This window comes from Ranitomeya variabilis, chromosome 2, assembly GCF_051348905.1.
Source record: "Ranitomeya variabilis isolate aRanVar5 chromosome 2, aRanVar5.hap1, whole genome shotgun sequence".
NCBI classification, from domain to species: Eukaryota; Metazoa; Chordata; class Amphibia; order Anura; family Dendrobatidae; genus Ranitomeya; species Ranitomeya variabilis.
Window position 1 is genome coordinate 247,309,745 of NC_135233.1, and position 16,305 is coordinate 247,326,049.

The 16,305-nt window shown below is 48.9% G+C and overlaps 1 protein-coding gene across 5 annotated transcripts in view; it reads left to right on the forward strand.

Moving 5' to 3' along the window:
- Nucleotides 1-16,305, forward strand: part of GPSM1 (G protein signaling modulator 1) — a 347,209-nt gene that overhangs the window by 308,254 nt on the left and 22,650 nt on the right. The gene's annotated exons all lie outside the window — the stretch shown is intronic.

The window sequence follows — 16,305 nt, forward strand, 5'->3', positions numbered from 1 at the left end:
GATGAAGTGCATATGAGAGAACTGCAGTACTGTCTGTGCCAATTCTGGTGCACCATGGACCCTCCAATCAGCTGATGGTTGGGGTTACAGGGATTAAAGGGAATCTGTCACCTAATTTTGGCCTTATAAACTGCGACCACCGCCATCAGGGGCTTATCTACAGCATTCTGTAATGCATTCTGTAATGCTGTAGATAAGCTCCCGATGTACCCTGAAAGATAAGAAAAACAGGTTATATTATACTCACCCAGGGGCGGTCCGGATCCGATGGGCGTCGCAGGTCCGGGGCCTCCCATCTTCATATGATGACGTCCTCTTCCTTGCTTCTGTCGCGGCTCCTGCGCAGGCGTACTGATTTGCCCTGGTGAGGACAGAGTAAAGTACTGCAGTGCGCAGGTGCCGGGCCTCTCTGACCTTTCCTTGCCCCTGCAGTACTTTGCTCTGCCCTCACCAGGACAGATAAAGTACGCCAGCACAGGAGCCGCGGCAGGAAGCAAAGAAGAGGACGTCATCGTATGAAGATGGGAGGCGCTGGACCCGGACCACGACGCCCATCGGACCCGGACTGCCCCTGGGTGAGTATAATCTAACCTTTATTTCTCATCTTTCAGGTTTCTTTCAGATAAGCCCCTGATGCTGGTGGCCGCAGTTTATAGGGCCAAAATGAGGTGACAGATTCCCTTTAAGCCCCCACAATCCGGTATGGATGTCCTATCCTAACAATATTAAAGGGAACCTGTCACTTGCCATAAATATGTTTTTTTACCTGGTGTAAATGTCTGAATCCAGCGTTGTTTTTCTTCCTGCTCACTTCTGGTCCTAAGATATGGCCCTGTCTTCCTTATGTGTAAATCAAGCTCTTATTAATCAAGTGGGTGTGCTCCTGAAGCTGACGCCCATTTGGATAAAAGTACTCAATTTATATGAAGAGAAGATGAGGCCATATCGCAGGAACTAAGAACGGCGACATTTACACCAGGTAGAAAAATTACACATATTGTCATCCCAAAGTGCTGGGAAGATCCTTTAACATAATTTTCTCCTGGGGTGCTCAGTGAGGCGTCAGGATTTTTAGACTTGTCCCGATAAGCAATATATCCACGAGGGCTGCAGTGACTGCCATGTTGGTTGCCACCCTGCTTTCCAAGACACAGTACAGCTGTACAGCGTTGCGACTGAACAGAAGAGGGTCTTTATTATTACTCTCGGTATTTTTACTTCTAGGCAGAAAATGTTTTCTGGGAATGAAATTCAGTCCCTTGTGAGTGTGCGGACTGTGTATGGTACTTGCCTATTTATGCTGTGAAAACGTGCTCCTTGCTCAGCGCTTATGTAACTTTTCCGTGGCTTTTCCATACACAGTTCCTTGTTCTGTAGCAGGAGCGGATCTGTGGATTCCCCGGAGCCAGCTATTGTTGGTTTATTGTTTTGGGTCCTGTTGCCTCCAGCTATGACAGCAGTGGATGTGCTGACTCTGTGACTATATCAAAGTGACTTCCTCTCCTCATCTACTCCCAGCTTAGAATCAGGAACAGTGACCACGAAGAAGAGGATTTGTCTCTACATTGATATGATTTGATAAAACAGGAACACATTGATATGATTTGGAGACAATTCAGCGAGTATTAAAAGAACCACTGCCTCTGCAAGGGGGAACAAAAAGGAGGCAGAGTACAGGCTGCTGTGAACTATAGCCTGAACGCAGTCCCACGGTGCCCCCAAAGTGACTCTCATCTATCAAGCCATATGGATGACGCTGAGGGGGATCTTTATGTTAGGTCACAGAGATGCTACAATGATGTATCTTTCACCCTGGAAGACACTGTCTATCCAAGTAAGGCCCAACTGAACTCAAAACAATACTATTTTTGCCTATGCTGGGTAAATAGGAATATCTATAGAAAGTCTCAGCAGCCAGACCTGTGGGTGCAGCAACTTTCATATTTTGGGGGTTCCCTATGATGGTGGTCCTGAACCATTATTATTATTTATTATTATAGCGCCATTTATTCCATGGCGCTTTACATGTGAGGAGGGGTATACATAATAAAAACAAGTACAATAATCTTGAACAATACAAGTCACAACTGGCACAGGAGGAGAGAGGACCCTGCCCGCGAGGGCTCACAGTCTACAAGGGATGGGTGAGGATACAGTAGGTGAGGGTAGAGCTGGTCGTGCAGTGGTTTGGTCGATCGGTGGTTACTGCAGGTTGTAGGCTTGCCGGAAGAGGTAGGTCTTCAGGTTCTTTTTGAAGGTTTCGATGGAAGGTGAGAGTCTGATATGTTGTGTTAGAGAGTTCCAGAGTAGGGGTGATGCGCGAAAGAAATCTTGTATGCGATTGTGGGAAGAGGAGATAAGAGGGGAGTAGAGAAGGAGATCTTGTGAGGATCGGAGGTTGCGTGCAGGGAAGTATCGGGAGACGAGGTCACAGATGTATGGAGGAGACAGGTTGTGGATGGCTTTGTATGTCATGGTTAGGGTTTTGTACTGGAGTCTTTGGGTAATGGGGAGCCAGTGAAGGGATTGACAGAGGGGAGAGGCTGGGGAATAGCGGGGGGATAGGTGGATTAGTCGGGCAGCTGAGTTTAGAATAGATTGGAGGGGTGCTAGAGTGTTAGAGGGGAGGCCACAGAGCAGGAGGTTACAGTAGTCGATGCGGGAGATGAGGGCATGGACTAGGGTTTTTGCAGATTCTTGGTTTAGGAATGTACGGATCCGTGAAATATTTTTGAGTTGAAGGCGGCAGGAAGTGGAAAGGGCTTGGATATGCGGTTTGAAGGAGAGGTCAGTGTCAAGGATTACCCCGAGGCAGCGAGCTTGTGGGACTGGGGAGAGTGGGCAGCCGTTTACTGTAATGGATAGGTTCGTTGGGGGGGGGTCGCATGAGATGGGGGAAAGACAATGAATTCTGTTTTGTCCATGTTAAGTTTTAGAAATCTAGCGGAGAAGAAGGATGAAATAGAGGACAGACATTGAGGGATTCTGGTTAGTAGGGTGGTGATATCTGGTCCAGAGATGTAGATCTGTGTATCGTCAGCATAGAGATGATACTGAAAACTGTGGGATTCTATGAGCTGTCCCAGGCCAAAAGTGTAAATGGAGAAGAGCAGGGGCCCTAGAAATGAACCTTGCGGGACTCCGACAGATAGGGGGCGAGGTGAGGTGGTGTGTGAATGGGTGACGCTGAATGTTCGGTCAGTTAGGTATGACGAGATCCAGGATAGGGCCAAGTCTGTGATGCCAAGGGATGCGAGGGTCTGTGGTAATAGGGAATGGTTCACTGTGTCAAAGGCAGAGGACAGGTCCAGGAGGAGGAGGATAGAGTAGTGTTGCTTGCTCTTGGCGGTTAATAGGTCATTGGTGACCTTAGTTAGGGCAGTTTCAGTGGAGTGGTGTGACCGGAAGCCAGATTGTAAGCGGTCAAAGAGGGAGCAGGAAGATGTACAAATGTGTCCTCCTTTACCTCTCCTCTTGTCTAGAAAGCTCCCATACGTCACAAGATGATCAGTTGTGCGTTACCATGTCGGGAGCTGATTATGCATATGGAAAAAAGTATTGTTACACCTCCCTCCACATAACACCTAAAGGGGCTTTTCTGACCTCCTATTGTACATCCATAGACATTAATATGGAGTTAGTTCTCCCTTTGTAGCTAAAAATCTCTCGCTCCTCTGGGAAGGATTTCTCAAGAGTTTGGAGGCGTCTGTGGGAATTTTTGCCCCTCCATCCAGAAGATCATTTATGAGGTCAGATAGTGATGTTGGGCGGAGGCCGGTCTCACAATCTCTGTTCTTGGATGGGACTGAGGTCTGAGCTCTGTGTGGCCGCTCATGTTCTTACCAACAAAACTCCAAGCTATATCTTTATTGATCTTCTGCGCTGGGCACAGTCATTGGGAACAGTAAAGGGACTTGTCTACAATGTCTTGTGCTGAGGCATTAAGATTTCCCTTCAGTGGAACTAAGGGGCCGAGACCGACCACTTATAACAAGCCTATAGCATTATCTTCCTCCACCAAACTGTACAGCGGACACAATGCAGTCAGGGGGTAACGTTCTCCTGGAATCACCAAACCCAGACTCCTCCATCAGACTCCGGATAGAGAAGTGTGATCCGTCACTGCACAGAAATAGTCTCCTCCAGAGGTGGCGGCTTTACACCACTCCATCTCATGCTCCGCATTGTGCTTGGTGATGCAAGGCTGCATGGCCATGAAGCTCCCAAAGGGTGCACAGTGTTTGTGCTGATTTTAATACGAGAGGAGGTCTGGACTCTGCAGTTATGGAGTCAGCAGAGCGTTGGTGACTTTTCTGCCCTCTGCTCCTCAGCACTAGACCCCCAGCTCTGTAACGTTACAGGGTCTCCACTTCGTGACTGAGTTGCTGCGGTTCCTTGCACTTCTCAATAATATTAATCACAGGTGATGGGCAAGATTTAGGAGGAAGAAACGTCATGAACGGATTTGTTACCCCGGTGACTCCTATTACAGGACCGTGCTGGTATCCGTGATCTCTGCACCACCGACCACTCTGTCACATATTAGTAAAGGCAGACAGCATGGTGGGGGGCCGAAGGTTATACACTAGGGAGACGAGGGGCCAGATGTTATACGGGGGGGAGGCTGAGAGGGGCCAGCTGGGGTGCAGTGGGTCAGATGTTATACACCAGGAGGCAATGGGTCAGATATTATACATTGTGAGCAAGTGGCTGATTGAGTAGCCTGAATTCAGTGATTATGACGTGTGTACTATACTTTTTATCCAGTTATTGTACAGTGGTATGTAAAAATTTGGGCACCCTTGGTCAAAATTACTGTTATTGTGCACAGTTAAGGCTACGTTCACATTTGCGGCCAGCGCCGCAGCGTCGGGCGCCGCAGCGGCGCCGCATGCGTCATGCGCCCCTATATTTAACATGGGGGCGCATGGACATGCGGCGCACTTGCGTTTTGCGCCGCATGCGTCGCTGCGGCGCCCGCGTCGGGGCGCAGAGGACGCAGCAAGTTGCATTTTTGCTGCGTCCAAATTCAATGAAAAAAACGACGCATGCGGCGCAAAACGCAGCGTTGTGCATGCGTTTTGCTGCGTTTTTGTTTGCGTTGTGCGCTGCGGCGCCGACGCTGCGGCGCACAACGCAAATGTGAACGTAGCCTAAGCAAGTTGAAGATTAAATTGTCTCTAAAAGGCCTAAAGTTAAATATGACAAATTTCCTTTATATTTTAGGAATAAAATATATATATTTTCATCTTTTACATTTTGAAAATTACAAAAAGGAAAATGGTCCGAGGCAAAGGTTTTTGCACCCTGCATGGTTAATACCTATATGCAAAAAAATAAACAAAAAATACCTAGTTAATACCTAGTAGCCCCCCTTTTGCAAGTATCACAGCTTGTAAACACTTTTTATAGCCATCCAAGAGTCTTTCAATTCTTGTTTGTGGGATTTCCATCCATTCTTCCTTGGAGAATTCTTCCAGTTCTGTGAGATTCCTGGGTCGTCTTGCATCCTCTGCTATTTTGAGGTCTCACCACAGATTTTCAATGATGTTCAGATCAGGGGACTGTGAGGGCCATTGTAAAATTTTCAGCTTGTTCTTTTGAGGTCGTCTATTGTGGATTTTGACGTGTGTTTAGGATCATTTTCCATTTGTAGAATCCTCTTTTCAACTTCAGCTTTTTTATAGTAGGAGTTATATTTGCATCAAGAATTTGTTGAAATTGGCATTGAATCCACTTTTCCCTCTACTTGTGAAATGTTCCCCGTGCCATTGACTGCAACACGATTGATCCACCTCCATGCTTAATGGTTGGAGAGATGTTCTTTTGATCATTGTGGCTAAAGAGTTCTATTTTATCCTCATCGGTCTACAGGACTTGTTTCCACAATGCAGCAGGCTTGTTTAGATGTTCTTTTGCATACTTCTGATGCTGACTTTTATGGTGTCAACACAGGAGAGGTGACTCTTCCATGAAGGCCACATTTGTGCAGGTGTCTCTGAACAGTAGAACAATGTACCACAACTCCAGAGTCTGCTAAATCTTTCTGAAGGTCTTTTGCAGTCAAGTGGGGGTTCTGATTGCCCTCTTTAGTAATCCTATGAGCACTTCTCACTGAAATTTTGGTTGGTCTTCCAGACCTTATCTCTTGACCTCCACTATTCCTCTTAATTGCCATTTCTTAATTACATTTCGAAGGGAGGAAAGGGCAACTTGAAAACGCTTTGCTATCTTCTTATAGCCTTCTCCTTCTTTGTGGACCTCCACTATTTTCATTTTCAGAGTGCTAGGCAGCTGCTTAGAAGAACCCCATGGCTGCTGTTTTTTGGCACAAGGTTAGAGGAGGCTGGATTTCTATAAACCTGGGAAATTTGTATCTCATGGTCTTTTCTGATGATGATGGTGAACAAGCCATAACCCGAACGGTCTAATTAAGGCCTGAAACCTTGGTCAAAATTATCTGAGCACACATATCTCCAAGGATGCCCAAACGATTTTGCAAGTTTTCCCACCTACAAAGAATTTTTATCGTTGGTATGCTTAAACTGTGAGAGACAGAATCTTAAAAAAAAAAAAAAAAAATCCAGAAAATCACATTGTATGATTTTTACATAATTAATTGGCATTTTGTTCCATGAAATAAGTAATTGATACAATAGAAAAACAGAACTTAATATTTGGTATAGAAACCTTTGTTTTCAATTACAGAGGTCAGATGTTTGCTGTAGTTCTTGACCAAGTTTGCACACAATGCAGTAGGGATTTTGGCCCACTCCTCCAGATTTTTTAGGTTTCGGGGCTGTCAAAGGGCAACATTGAATTTCATCTCCCTCCAAAGATTTTCTATTTTGTTCAGGTCTGGAGACTGGCTAGGCCACACCAGGGCCTTGAAATGCTTTTTAAGGAGCCACTCCTTAGTTACCCTGGCTGTGTATAAAAGCACCCGAAAAGTATGATGTTTCCCCCACCATGCTTCATGGTTGGGGCGGTGTTCTTGGGGTTGTAGTCATCCTTCTTCTTCTTCCAAACATGGCAAATGGAGTAGATACCAAAAAGTTCTGTTTTGGTCTCATCTGACCACATGACCTTCTCCCATGCCTCCTCTGGATCATCTAGATGGTCATTGGTGAACTTTAAACGGGCCTAGACATTTGTTGGCGTGATCAGGGCAACCTTGAATGCCCTGCAGGATTTTAATCCATGACGGCGTAGTATGTTACTAATGGTAATGTTTGAGACAGTAGTCCCAAGGTCTCTTCAGGTCATTGACCAGGTCCTCCCATGTAGTCGTGGGCCGATTCCTGACCTTTATCAGAAACATTCTTACCCCATGAAGCCAGATCTTACATGGAGCCCCAGACCAATGAAGATTGTGTTTCTTCAATTTTTGTAATAATTGTGCCAACAGTTGTTGCCTTCTCACCAAGCTGCTTGCCTATTGTCCTGTAGCCCATCCCAGCCTTGTGCAGGTCTACAATTTTGTCCCTGGTGTCCTTAGACAGCTGTTTGATCTTGGCCATGGTGGAGAGGTTGGAGTGATATTAATTGTGTGTTATACAGTATTTTGTTTATATATTTGCTTAAAATGCAAAGGAAATGTGTCATCTTTAACTTTGCCTTCTTTAGAGATCATTTCATCTTCAACTTGCTTAAGGGTAAGTTCATACAGGGCGTTTTTGCTATTTTTTTATGCTAATTTTCAATATTTCTGCTTCTTGTCAGTGAATGGAAACCTCATTCCCTTCCAGAGCAACAGAATCTGTCCTGATATGTGATGATCATAATGGAGTCTTATCTGCTCAGGAAAGTCTGTCCACAAGCCATCAATCTCCCAGCAGAACATTGTCAAGGTCATCGGCTGCCTCTTATCTTCTCTCTAGTCACCCTTTATTTCTCTCTTTGCGAGATTCCTTGTTAATTAGTCGTCCCTGTTATTATAATCAGTCACCCGGCAGCCTGTACAGAGTCTCCTAATTACAAGGCAGCCTTGGTCATGCCCTGCTTATTTCTAGGGCATGAAGCCTGGCAGGAGATTGGGAAATGGCCACATTCGCTCCTTCCTGCTGCTCCAGTCATTATTTCTTGTGCAGCACTTACTGATTTACACAAGTCTTTTCCCGGCAGTTTCCTTATCCAGCTGAGCTGAACTGATATTCTGTGTTTGAGATGTGGGAACATACAGCCGCTGGGCCGAGATATTAAATGGCTTGCACTGGATGGGAGACACAACTAGAGCGACTGAAGTGATCATCTGCAAATGGCATCTAATCATTAGATTACCGAGCAGTCTGACCCCCAGATTCCCTGTGTATAAGACCACCCCTCTCCATGTGCCCCACTGGACCTCTTTCTCCATGAGCTAGATGGCAGAGATTGGAGTCGTCCATTCAAACTTTGAAACGCCCACTGATTTTAAGAAGTGCTGGCAAAAAAAGATCCAAATTCCCTAAATCTAAAATGGGCTTTGGTCAGCTCTCACAAAGATGCCCATGTGGTCAAAGCGAGAATAAAAATCTTATATAGGGTGGAATTTGCCCCCCTACAAGCCAGACCTTAAATGCTACCAGTGGCTCTGATAAGTCAATGGACTCCCGCATAGTTAAAGGCTCTTGCACGCTAGATAAAAAATTATTTTGGTTGGAGAAGAGCGGAATCTGACATATCAAGGTAAAATGCCCAATCGTGTTACTTCTTAGCCAAGAGAAATCCCCACCAGAAGAGTCTGACAGTCTTACTCCACTCTCCCCACTGAACGCTCGGCCAAGCATACATGTTTATATGGTGTGTAGACACCATTAGACAATATTTCACCTGAGGTTCCCACTCTTGTCCAGAGACCGTGTGATACCCCAGCTCATCCCCATGGAGGTGATTGAGAATTGCAGTACCAAACGTAACCTATGAACAAGTGTGGCGCTGTTTCTGGAAGAAAAAAAACCTTTTCCGCTAATCCTATGTAACCCTTAACAGACATTCTTTCCCAGTATTGTAATAAGCACCATGTGTTTCAAGTATTTTTCATAGTGTTTTTACAAGCCTTTATGGTAGCAGTTTATATTTTGTCACACTTGTAACGTGTTTTATTATATAAAAATGGGCAAAAAAATGCCATGTACATAACAAAAAAGGCCACTGGCTGTAAAGATGCCACAAAAACAAAACACATGCAACACCAGAAAAAAAAAAGGTTAAAAACTGTGACATAAAAAGTATAATTTTTCAGAATAAACACCATGTATGAAACCAGTCTTGTCTGGCTAAAATAAGTAATCGCCTGTCCACAGCATAGGGGATAACGTGCTGATCCGTGGGGGTCCCACGTCAGGACCTCACACTAATCGATAAATTGGGGAACTTTTCTCCCTATTACCAGGTGGCACAGCAGACCATTTATGATCTGTGGGGCTGCCGAGAACAGCGAAGCACAGCAGTCGCCAGCCCCATGGGGAATGATTGGAGCAGCGGTCGGGCACATGCACTGCTGCTCCGTTCTAACGGGGATAAAAGCTGTCCTTGCCCGGTCCCAGCAGTCGGACCCTCACCAGTGTTATTTATAGGTGATATGTGTTAACTGAACAATCCCTTTAGGCTATGTGCACACGTTGCGGATTGGTGTGCAGCTTTTTCCGCACTATTTTTTGCAAAATCCGCAGGTAAACCGCACTGCGGATTACCCGCGGATTTACCGCAGTTTTTGTGCGGATTCCACCTGCGGTTTTACACCTGCGGATTCCTATTATGGAGCAGGTGTAAACCGCTGCGGAATCTGCAGAAAGAATTGACATGCTGTGGAATAAACAAAGGCTGCGTTTCCGTGCGTTTTTTTCCACAGCATGTGCACTGCGGATTTTGTTTTCCATACGTTTACATGGTACTGTACAACGCATGGAAAACTGCTGCAGATCTGCAGCAAAATCCGCAACGTGTGCACATAGCCTAAAAGAGTTTTCTTCAATGACAGATTGCAGCCAGAATATATCCATAAGGGCTGTCCCACACGTCCAGATAATTCCGGTACCGGAATAAATCGGTACCGGAGTTATCCGTGTCCGTGTGCCTGGGAACTCACGTAGGCCATACGTGCGGCACACGTGTGCCGCCCGTATGGCGAGTGGGTACCACACGGAGCGTGTGGTACCCACGCGTGTGGTACCCTGCATCGTGCTGAAGCCGCGATTCATATGTTCCCTGCAGCAGCGTTTGCTGCAGAGAAAATATGAATAACAGTGTTTAAAATAAAGATCTATGTGTCCGCCGCCCCCCCACCCCCAGTGCGCCCCCCCCCCCCCGTTCAGAAAATACTTACCCGCCTCCCTCGCTGCTTCCTGGTCTGGCCGCGGCTTCTAGTGTATGCGGTCACTTGGGGCCGATCATTTACAGTCATGAATATGTGGCTCCACCTCCCATAGGGGCGGAGCCGACTATTCATGATTGTAAATGAGCGGCCCCACGTGACCGCATACAGTAGGAGGCACGGGGCAGAGAGGAAGGAGTGACAGCCAACGTGGGAGCGGGTGAGTATTTTCAGGACAGCGGGGGGCACATAGGGGGTGGGGGGGCGGCGGCCACATAGATCTTTATTTTAAACACTATTATTCATATTTTCTCTGCAGCAAACGCTGCTGCAGGGAACATATGAATGGCGGCTTCAGCACCATGTCGGGGGGACAGCGCTTACTGTAGCGCTGTCTCCTGCACGCACACGGACCCCAGACGGAGAACGTCCGTGTGTGGTCCGTGTTATACACGTGCAGCGCCCCAGAGTTCTGGTCGTTGCAGTAGCATGGTTCAGCCACTAAGGGGGGCCATGCTGCGTTCGATGGCACGGAAGGAGTTCTCTGAGCAGGTATCACAGTCACCAATACATTTCACAGCTGGGCCTCCGGGGGGAGCTAAGGGTGCTATTCATTAGGCCACTCCCCACCATAGTGGGTAAACTGGGGGTCAGGCAGGAAGTTAGTGAGAAGGCTGACGGGATTGAACGGAGCAACACCTGGTGGCAGAGGGTGTTGTGAAGGGAGAGACTGTAGGGTCTCTGCCAGGGGTGGGATCCTGGCAGAGGCTTGGCATGGAAAGAACGTAAAGGGACCGTGCCTGCTCAGCATAGCGGCGGTGCCCGAGGAAGGACTAAGAAGCGAGATAGATTGTGCTGAGTGAGAAACGAAATCAAGCGAAAGGAGATACCAGTGAGGGTTGTGCTGAAAGAGGCAGCACCTTACTGAGGCGCACTACCGGTGGCCGGAACGCCGAGGAGGTAAAGAGTTTCAAGCCATACCTCAGACCTACGGCAGGGCAGTTAGCTTGAGGCGGACTGTCTCACGCATCACCCAGGAAGGCACAGGGGGGTACCAACAGGAGAGGGGCGCAGATAGAGTCCCGGAAGATCTCCGAGCCTCCCCGTCATACGGGTGCGTTCCTACCATAGTATCTGGAGGGACGAGGAAGATCATTGCGAATAAAGTTGTTGTGAGGGAACACGAGAAACAGACACAACAGTTGTGGGGTACTTTCCGTAAGCACAGCAGGGAAGGACTGCAACACATAGCGCTAGAAGGAAGGCACCGATTTCCACCTGCAAGGAGAGCTCTGGAAGTGCCATTGGACCGGCCGGACTTGCGCAGCCTGGTGAGCCGTATTCCGGACTGAGGACCCAGAGAGCTTCAGTAAAGAGGTAAAGAGACTGCAACCTGGTGTCCTCGTTATTTACCGCGACCTGCACCCCACAACTGCACCGCTACAACATCACTTAGTGCACCGGACATCCCCCACTGACAGACAGGGCCACGGACCGGGTCTAGCCACCGTGACAACCCCAGGACTGAGACCTAGAGGCCCGGCTCCGGGTACCCCTCGGCCCTGCGGCGGTGTGGGGGCGCTCCAACTTGGCGTCACGAACAGGATCTACTTAAGCCTGAAGAATCAGGTCATGTGTGCCTAGAGACTGTGATTTACTGTGCTTGGACTGTACTTTATTGCAAGACTGTGTGCTGTGCCATTTGCCGCCAGGGTCCGCCGCCGTTGCAGCGCTGAGGAAAGCGCAGGAAGAGAAGAGGGGCGTGGAGTGGGCGTAGACGAGCTGGAGAGCGCGAACAGTAATGGCCGCCCAGTCTAAGTATTTCTGTGTCCTGAGGACGTGCCCGTCAACAGCTGAGGTACGCCTCCTGATCTTGGTCGGAGGGTGGAGACCATGGGGACGGGGCCGCCCACGGAAGAGACCGCGGGAAGAAAACGCGGGAGAAGCGACAAAGATGGCCGCACGAGAATCCCCGCGGAGGAGAGATGGACAGCCTAATATAGCCCAGGATACGCCGACACTGCGGGGACTGACGCTAGCGGGACCTACGACGGGCCGATCTTCCCGGCCGCTGTCGGAAGAGGGTATGGCTGCGGCCGAGTCCCGGCAGATTACCGCTCATCTGGAGGCCGATGCTCGCGTGGTGGCTAGGACGGGCCAGGCCGCGGAGATCTGTTTGGCTCCAGTGTCCCCTACCTCTCCTGACTCGATCGTGGTTGGAAAGGCGCTGCCGACGCCGGGCTTGAAGATAGTGCCCGAGGATGGATATCAGCGGCGCTCGACGACTACGCGGTGGAACCGGCCCCAGCCTGCAGAGCTGATCGACTTGACGAGCACCCCAGAGATCCCGACACCACATTGGGGTGTAGTGGTGGCTTTTAATCCCCAGTGTGGGAGGGGGGTGATCCAAGAGATTGGAGAGCCGGTGCAGGTCCGCGTGGACCGGGAAGAGGTGGAACCCGGTCCCGAGAGACTCGACCGCGACCTGAAGCCGGGTGATGCGGTGATGTATAGCCGATGGAGGAGGGCTACGGGGGAAGCTGGCTGGATGGCACGGGGCGTGCAGCGGTGCGCTGCCCTCCAGGCTGCTGCTGGCGTACCGGAAGAGAGTAACCTGAAGGGGAAGACAGCAGAGCCCGGCCCCGCGGAACCACAAGAAGCTCGACCTCACCGTGCCCCGGGGGGACGCATACGCTTACCGACCAAGAGGATCTCCCAGCGGGGAATTCTGGCACTACTGGGACCGGAACGGCGCCCTGGCTCCCCAGAGCGATCTGTTGGCTTGGTGAGGCCAGAAAGGAGACCCCCTGCCACCTCCCAACGGTAAAATACTATTGCTGAATGAAAAATGTAAATAGTTAACTGTTCATTCCTTTAACTGTTCCTGTTTGCTGCTAAACCCGTCTAGGGTTAAAGGTGACCCCTTTGTTGATCCGGGGTCACTGTTGTTTTCCTGAAGTTTAAAGAACTGCAGAAATCATGGACTGTGCATGATTCGAACTTCCTTTGTAAATAGTTTGCACCTTCTTAAAGGTGCTCCCTACTGGTTTTAGCCAAAGACACTTTGCGAAGATATTTGCCCTATTTGTTTGAGCCAAAGACACTTTGCGAAGATACCTTTCCTACCGGTTCTAGTTAAAGACACTTTGCGAAGATACCATGCCGGAACCTTTGCATGGGCCGGTGGGCTGAGGAGACGAGCTACCTTAGAAAGACTTGGTCTCCTCTTAAAGGGGATGTGAGAAACTGAACTTGAGAGAGATACTGTTGCAGAACAGTAATGCCCTAATGATGCCTTGAAAAGAAATGTAACTGTTTTACATGCTAAGTTATATGTGTTGAATTTGTTAAAATGTGAAATTTGAATAATGTTTTGAAGACAGGAAAGATGCAGAGAGCCCGTAGGGGTAGAAGTAGAGGTCTGCACAGTTGAAAGTAAGAGAAGTAATAATGAGGGTGAGGATAGAAGGTAAACCCTGCGTCCCCATTGAAAAGTTACTTTATTGCTAAGGACAGAGAGTGAACCCGTAGGGGTTAGAGAGTGAGTCCTTAAAGGGGCCGAGTAGAGCTGGCTCAGAGTTCTTCAACCGAAAGGAATGTTATGTCTATACTGTGTATAGTAGCGAAAGGCAGTAGGCCCTGGCTGAACAGGGCGGTCCTGTAGAAGAAAGGAGAGGCAGTAGGCCTGGTGCCGTAGGGACAGGCGGTCCTGCAGGTTCACAAGAAGGAGAATGTAAAGTTGAAATGCCTTATAATGTGATTATAGGAAGGCCTTTGATAGACTAAGAGTGTGAGTTTCTTAAAGGCAATGTTAAGTTATTATTTCAAAAGTTGCACTAAATAGAATACCCGGTTGGGTAACAGAAGTTATTTATACTCTGTAAATTATAAGGTTAATTATGTTTGTAACGTTACAAGTGTCCTCACCTCCCATAAAGGGAAGCCTACTTAAGTATACTTATTGTTATTTGCACTCAACAAAATTGTATGTCTTTTTGTTAACCTGTATTGTTGTTTTTCTTCCCAGTCCCGGAGTACTGTGTTTAACCAGGGGGGAGTGCAGCGCCCCAGAGTTCTGGTCGTTGCAGTAGCATGGTTCAGCCACTAAGGGGGGCCATGCTGCGTTCGATGGCACGGAAGGAGTTCTCTGAGCAGGTATCACAGTCACCAATACATTTCACAGCTGGGCCTCCGGGGGGAGCTAAGGGTGCTATTCATTAGGCCACTCCCCACCATAGTGGGTAAACTGGGGGTCAGGCAGGAAGTTAGTGAGAAGGCTGACGGGATTGAACGGAGCAACACCTGGTGGCAGAGGGTGTTGTGAAGGGAGAGACTGTAGGGTCTCTGCCAGGGGTGGGATCCTGGCAGAGGCTTGGCATGGAAAGAACGTAAAGGGACCGTGCCTGCTCAGCATAGCGGCGGTGCCCGAGGAAGGACTAAGAAGCGAGATAGATTGTGCTGAGTGAGAAACGAAATCAAGCGAAAGGAGATACCAGTGAGGGTTGTGCTGAAAGAGGCAGCACCTTACTGAGGCGCACTACCGGTGGCCGGAACGCCGAGGAGGTAAAGAGTTTCAAGCCATACCTCAGACCTACGGCAGGGCAGTTAGCTTGAGGCGGACTGTCTCAAGCATCACCCAGGAAGGCACAGGGGGGTACCAACAGGAGAGGGGCGCAGATAGAGTCCCGGAAGATCTCCGAGCCTCCCCGTCATACGGGTGCGTTCCTACCATAGTATCTGGAGGGACGAGGAAGATCATTGCGAATAAAGTTGTTGTGAGGGAACACGAGAAACAGACACAACAGTTGTGGGGTACTTTCCGTAAGCACAGCAGGGAAGGACTGCAACACATAGCGCTAGGGGGAAGGCACCGATTTCCACCTGCAAGGAGAGCTCTGGAAGTGCCATTGGACCGGCCGGACTTGCGCAGCCTGGTGAGCCGTATTCCGGACTGAGGACCCAGAGAGCTTCAGTAAAGAGGTAAAGAGACTGCAACCTGGTGTCCTCGTTATTTACCGCGACCTGCACCCCACAACTGCACCGCTACAACATCACTTAGTGCACCGGACGTCCCCCACTGACAGACAGGGCCACGGACCGGGTCTAGCCACCGTGACAACCCCAGGACTGAGACCTAGAGGCCCGGCTCCGGGTACCCCTCGGCCCTGCGGCGGTGTGGGGGCGCTCCACACGGACCCATTGACTTTAATGGGTCCGTGTAATACGTGCGCTCCCACGAACACTGACATGTCTCCGTGTTTGGCACACGGAGACACAGTCCGCAAAAAATCAATGACATCTGAACAGATGCATTGATTTTTATGGGTCTACGTGTGTCAGTGTCTCCAGTACGTGAGAAAACTGTCACCTCACGTACCGGAGCCACTAACGTGTGAAACCAGCCTAACAGTCAGATCAGTCCTGCCAGACTTCGGTGCAGCTGCTCTGTAGAAGCTGTAATAGCAATCATATCGGTTGTCAGTTTCTCCGGGAAACCACGGGATCAAATACCGTATTTAATATTGACAATGGAAGGTGACTCCAACCTGTAGGAGGTCGTGTGGTTGGGGGGTCTTCTCGTGCAGCTGGTTCTGGAGGGTGAAGTACATAATGGCCGTATCCATGTGCCCTTGCCCTCCCTCGCTTGTGATACCAGTGACAGCTCAGGGCAGCCGGGGTCTGTGTTCTGCCTGTGGATTTTGCAGCTCTGAAAGCCGCTGTCTGATCGCCATGAGCAAATTAAAATCCTTCTGGGATGTTTGTCAAATTGAAGTACATGTTCTTTGTCTGCAGCTTGTATCTGGGGCCCGGCACTTCCAAGCTTCATCGCCCCTGCACTCTTCATTTAACATTTATTGCGACCTTCTCCAGTCACCGCTGCCTCTAATTAAAGGCTCTGACCTGTTAACAAGGAGCACAATTCTGAAGCAAATGTCTAGTATGACATCATTTCTACATGTGGTCTTATACTGTCTGCCCATCACATGCCCTACCGACTTACACCGACTTCG